The sequence below is a fragment of the Athene cunicularia genome (assembly GCF_003259725.1).
Source record: "Athene cunicularia isolate RWA chromosome Z unlocalized genomic scaffold, athCun1 chrZ_part2, whole genome shotgun sequence".
Lineage (NCBI taxonomy): Eukaryota > Metazoa > Chordata > Aves > Strigiformes > Strigidae > Athene > Athene cunicularia.
In genome coordinates this window covers 17,942,552-17,948,551 of record NW_020799143.1, presented here as the reverse complement: position 1 = coordinate 17,948,551, position 6,000 = coordinate 17,942,552, and the positions used below count along the sequence as shown (strand labels likewise).

Below are 6,000 nucleotides of genomic sequence, written 5' to 3'. Positions count from 1 at the left end.
CCCCCATATACAATGAAACCCTACACACAGTTCTCACCTAAGATTAGGTCTCCTTGTGGTACACAATGGGTTTCCCCATCTTTCTGCATTACCCACCAAGTGTAACCAGGTCCTTGAGCAAAGACAATCCTACGGATGGGTTTGCTTTTACCTGAGGTGGGATTAATCCAAACAGTCTTTCCTAAAATACCTCTCAGGTGTACCACAGGGACTCTATCTCCATCCACTATGTGCAAGGGTTCAGACTCGGCGGGACCAGCTCAATTGATGGACCCTCACGTATTGACCATCCAGGTAGCCTTTGCTTAGTTCACTTCCCAATTTTTGAAGGTCCCCCCACCAAGTGCCTTTAGGGTGGTTTTAAGTAGTCCACTGCAGCGTTCAACTTTCCCAGCAGCTGGTGCATGATAAGGGATATGATATATCCATTCGATACCGTGTTCTCTGGCCCAGGCGTTGATGAGGCTGTTCTTAAAATGAGTCCCGTTGCCTGCCTCAATCCTCTCAGGGGTACCATGTCTCCACAGGACTTGCTTTTCCAGGCCCAGGATGGTGTTCCAGGCAGTAGCATGAGGCACAGTGTCGGTCTCCAGCCATCCAATGGTTACTTCCACTATGGTCAACACGTAGCGCTTGCCTTGGCAGGTTTGGGGAAGGGTGATGTAGTCAACTTGCCAGGCTTCCCCATACCTGTACATTGACCATCATCCACTGTACCACAGAGGCTTCATCCACTTGGCCTGTTTGATTACAGCACAGGTCTCACAACTGTGGATGACCTGTGAGATGCTGTCCATGGTAAGGTCCACCCCTCAGTCACGGGTCCGTTGGTAGGTTGCATCTCTCCCCTAATGACCAGAGGCATCATGGGCCCAACGAGCTAGGAATAATTCTCCCTTGTGCTGCCAGTCCAGATCCACCTGGGATACTTTCACCTTGGCAGCTCGGTCCACCTCCTTGTTGTTGTGATGCTCTTCATTCGCCCGACTCTTGGGTACATGCGCATCCACGTGTCAAACCTTCACGGTCAGCTTCTCTACTCAGGTGGCGATGTCCTGCCAAATCTCAGCAGCCCAGATGGGTTTCCCTCTGCGTTGCCAGTTAGCCTTTCTCCAGCGATCCAGCCATCCCCACAGAGCATTAGCTACCATCCATGAGTCGGTGTAGAGAGAGAGCCTCAGCCACTTCTCTCGTTCAGCAATATCCAAAGCCAGCTGGACAGCTTTAAGCTCTGCAACCTGACTCGATCCACCTTGTCCCTCAGTAGCTTGTGCAACTCATTGTGTGGGGCTCCATATTGCAGCTTTCCACTTCTGGTTAGCGCCTACAACTCGGCAGGAACCATCAGTGAAGAGGGCGTAACGTCTTTCAGTCTCCAGTAGCTCATTATATGGTGGGGCTTCCTCAGCACGAGTCACTTGCTCTTCCTCTTCTTCAGAAGATAATCCAAAAGTCTCACCTTCAGGCCAGTTCATTATAATTTCCAGAATCCCAGGGCAATTCGGGTTTCCAATACGGGCACGCTGTGTGATGAGAGCAATTCATTTGCTCCATGTGGTGTCAGTGGTGTGTTGCGTGGAAGGAACCTTTCCCTTGAACATCCAACCCAGCACCGGTAGTTGGGGTGCCAGGAGGAGTTGTGCTTCTGTGCAGATTACCTCTGAGGCAGCTTGAACTCCTTCATAGGCGGCCAAGATTTCCTTCTCTGTGGGAGTGTAGTTGGCTTCAGACCCTCTGTAGCTTCAGCTCCAGAATCCCAGTGGTCGACCCCGAGTCTCACCAGGCACCTGCTGCCAGAGGCTCCAGGACAGACCATTGTTCCCGGCTGCAGAGTAGAGCACGTTCTTCACCTCTGGTCCTGTCCTGACTGGGCCAAGGGTTACTGCATAAGCAATTTCCTGCTTGATCTGAGCGAAGGCTTGCTGCTGTTCAGGGCCCCAGTGGAAATCGTTCTTCTTGCAGGTAACCAGGTAGAGAGGGCTCACGATCTGGCTGTACTCAGGAATGTGCATTCTCCAAAAACCTATGGCACCTAGGAAAGCTTGTGTTTCCTTCTTGCTGGTCGGTGGAGACATCGCAGTGATCTTATTGATGACCTCGGTGGGAATCTAACATCATCCATCTTGCCACTTTACTCCCAGGAACTGGATCTCTTGGGCAGGTCCCTTGACTTTGCTCCTTTTGATGGCAAAGCCAACTTCCAGGAGAATCTGGATGATTCTCTGTCCTTTCTCAAATACTTCCTTTGCTGTTTCCCCACACGATAATGTCGTCGATGTATTGCAGATGTTCTGGAGCCTCACCCTTTTCCAGTGCAGTCTGGATCAGTCCATGGCAAATGGTGGGACTGTGCTTCCACCCCTGGGGCAGTCGGTTCCAGGTGTATTGCACACCCCTCCAGGTGAAAGCAAACTGGGGCCTGCATTCTGCTGCCAAAGGAATGGAGAAGAAGGCATTGGCAATGTCAATAGTGGAGTACCACTTTGCTGCTTTGGACTCCAGTTTGTACTGAAGTTCCAACATGTCCGGCACGGCAGCGCTCAATGGTGGCGTGAGCTCATTCAGGTCACAGTAATCCACCGTCAGTCTCCATTCTCCACTGGTCTTACGCACAGGCCATATAGGGCTGTTGAAAGGTGAATGGGCCTTGCTGACGACCCCTTGGCTCTCCAGTTTACGAATCATCTCATGGACAGGAACCACAGTGCCTCTGTTGGTACGGTATTCCCGACGGTGCACTGTTGCTGTGGCAATTGGCACCTGTTGTCCTTCAGCTCTTAGAAGTCCCACGGCAGAGGGGTCATCTGAGAGGCCAGGCAATGTGCTCAGTTGTCTGATATCTTCTGTCTCCACAGCAGCTATCCCAAAAGCCCAACAATGTCCTTTTGGGTCTTTGAAATATCCATTTGTGAGATGGTCTATGCTGAGAATGCACAGGGCCTCTGGGCCAGTCACAATGGGGTGTTTCTGCCACTCATTCCCAGTTAAACTCACTTCAGCTTCCAGTACAGTCAGCTGCTGGGATCCTCCTGTTACCCCAGAAATAGAAATTGGTTCTACTCCCACATACCTTGATGGTTTCAGAGTTCATTGAGCACCGGTGTCAACCAAAGCTGTGTATCTTTGTGGGTCAGATGTGCCAGGCCATCGGATCCACACAGTCCAAAAGATCCGATTATCCCTTTCCTCTACCTGGCTAGAGGCAGGGCCCCTCTATTCCTGGTCATGGTACATGTTGCTTCCCTCCGGTGAATATGCTCCTGAGGTCCCTTCAAGAGGATTGGTCATATTATCATTCCTATACCGTCTGGAATTCTGTGTGTGAGAGGCTGGAGCAGCGTTGATTCTAGATGAGCTTCTTGTGGTAGTTGTCCCTCTTTTTAGTTCATGTACCCGGGCTGCTAAAGAGGAGGTGGGTTTTCCATCCCACTTACTCATGTCTTCTCCATGTTCCTGAAGGAAAAAACAGAGATTACCTCATGGGGTGTATCCTCTCTCCCTGGTTGGGGGACGCCTGCTCCTAATGGCAGAGACTCTTGTTGGTTCTGGCGAGATGTGGTAAATCTCTTCCTTAAGTTCCTTTTTCAGTTTCTGATGGCCCTCTTCAATCAAGCTTTGGACATGCTCAGCCAGCCTTGTTTTTACAGACGAGACATGGGTGCGAAACAGGGCTGTGACAGTGTCCTCATAAATTCTGAGTTTGCTGACCAAAACGCCCACCCTGTCCTCACCTTCCCTCTATTGCAGCGTTGCCAGGTAATGGGAGTACATCTCTGGTCCAAGGTGTGAGAACCTCAACCACATCTGTAACGTGCACTGGACACCATCTGGGCTCTTAGGAAATCTCTCATCTTCTGAGAAAATTATTTCAAGCACATGGAATTCTCTCAGTCACTGGATACCTTGTTCCATTGTGCTCCATTTTCCTTGGTGCACCTGGAGGTCTTCTTTACAAAGGTACCTGTCCCTTACGCTTGTCAGCAGTCACTACCAGAGGCTAAGAGTTTCTTGGGTTCTCTCGATCCCCTGGTCAATGACCACATCCCGGGACAGAGATCCCAGTTGCCTGGCCTCACTTCCGTCCAGAATGGTGCCATTGGCTGCAGCGTCCCAGATGCGGAGCAGCCAGGTCAGGATAGACTCTTTTGTCTGGTGGGTGAATTCCCTCTGCAGGTCACGCAGCTCACCCAGGGATAGCAACTGAGTGATGATCTCTGGCTCTGCCTCTTCTGCTGGGTGCAAAGGTCCTGCAGCATCCTTGTCAGTCACTATGCGGACTGATTTGCTTTTTGATTTCTTCTTCTGCATGGGAGCAACTGCAATCGTTTTAGGCTGTTCTGGTTCAGTGACGGTTTGTGTGGAGATGCTTTCAGCGCCTTTGTTTTTTTCCTCCACTGTGTCAGTCTGCGTAGACATGGACGCTGTTGTCTTGCATCTGGTTTCTTTCTCCTCTGTGACAGTCTGTGTAGACATGGTGCTTGTTGCTCTGTTCTTTTTTTCCCTCTCATCCTGAGGATGCTGTGCCATAGCTCTGATCCTAAGCATGGTGTACACAGTGCAGGTCATAGAGAAAAAAGAAAAAAGAACTGACAAGAAGATTATGCCATCCTTAACATCCACAGAGAACTCAATATTTCTGAAAACTGCTGTGTCTGGCCTGAAAAGCTGGGGAAAAAAAAAACAAAACAAAAACAAAAACAAACCACTCTTTAATCCTCCCCCCAGGAGCTGGGTATGATTGTTGAGGCCCCAGATGTAGCAGACTAAAGTAGGACATGAAGACAAAGTTGAGTGTATATTCCGAATATGTTCACTGTCTTGGAGGTTATCATGCAGTAGTCATAATAGACTAATAAAGCAAATTTTATACCATGCCCTGGTCTACACAGGAGCATTAAAATCGACATAGTTCCCCATGTGCGGAAAAATATAGAGAGCTAGGTAAAAGACCCATGTAAGCATGTTGAACATCATAGTGAGTAGGTGGCTTTTACAATACAAAATTGTAATTCTGAGTTTTCTCAACAGCCAGCCCCACGTTGGGTGCCAAATATGTGCTAGTTTGAAAAAAAAACAACTAGTGGGAGACACTAAGTCAGAATAACAATTTAAAAAGGAAAAAAAAAAATATAAAGGCAGATAGCACTGGTTTAAACTAACAGAGTCAGGATACAACCTGACACCCTGTTAATCAGGGTGGTGGTAGCAGTCTGGTAGAATGGTGGCTGCAGTCCCCCCCCGAAGCAGTGATCCTGTAGGAAAAAAAAAAAATCTGCTCTTCCTCAGAAAAGTCCGATGGTGGCTAAGTAGCTCCTGTCCTCTGGAAATCCAGTGGAAAAGAGAGCGTCTTCTGAGAGTATTCAAAATCTCAGGTTATATCCAGGACGGAATGCTGGTTTTCTCCCTCTGGGTGGAGCAACTCACAATGGGACAATGAGTCATGCTGCATGGCATTGATGGGCCATTAGCAGAAAGATAGTCTGGAGGGGGGGGTGTGGGGTGTGGGGGGTGTGGAACAAGGTGCCCCACCTGATTTCGACAGCTCATGAGGATGGTAATAGAATACACTGCAACCCAGGACATAAGGATTGCAGACTAAAATTAAGGTAAAATAGTAAACCTGCAAGAGAAAAGATTAGAAGGGTGTTGCTGAATTAAATATGATACCTCTATAAACACCATTGCATACATTCTTCATATAGTAAATCTACAACAACATTCAAATTTACACTATTCATATAGTAATCTGTCATACCCAGTTTTTCAGCTGCGGAATAGCAAATGTTTCCTAAGCTGCAAGACCGTTTTTTTCCAAAGTTGATTCAGTTTTCCTTTCTTATTGTGAGACTGGTTATTTGGCTTGCTGTAGGTCATTTGTATAAGTATGTACAGCGTTTTTGTTACTTTCTCAGTTGTCTGAATTTTCATAAATTAATAATATACCAACAAAAATAATGATGTACTTTTTTTTTCCTTTGTGCTATTAGTCTATAAATTTTA

General features: G+C 47.9%; 1 protein-coding gene across 1 annotated transcript in view; it reads left to right on the top strand.

Moving 5' to 3' along the window:
• The window catches only part of TRPM3 (transient receptor potential cation channel subfamily M member 3), a 324,961-nt gene that overhangs the window by 20,046 nt on the left and 298,915 nt on the right, over window positions 1–6,000 (top strand). The window lies entirely within an intron of this gene.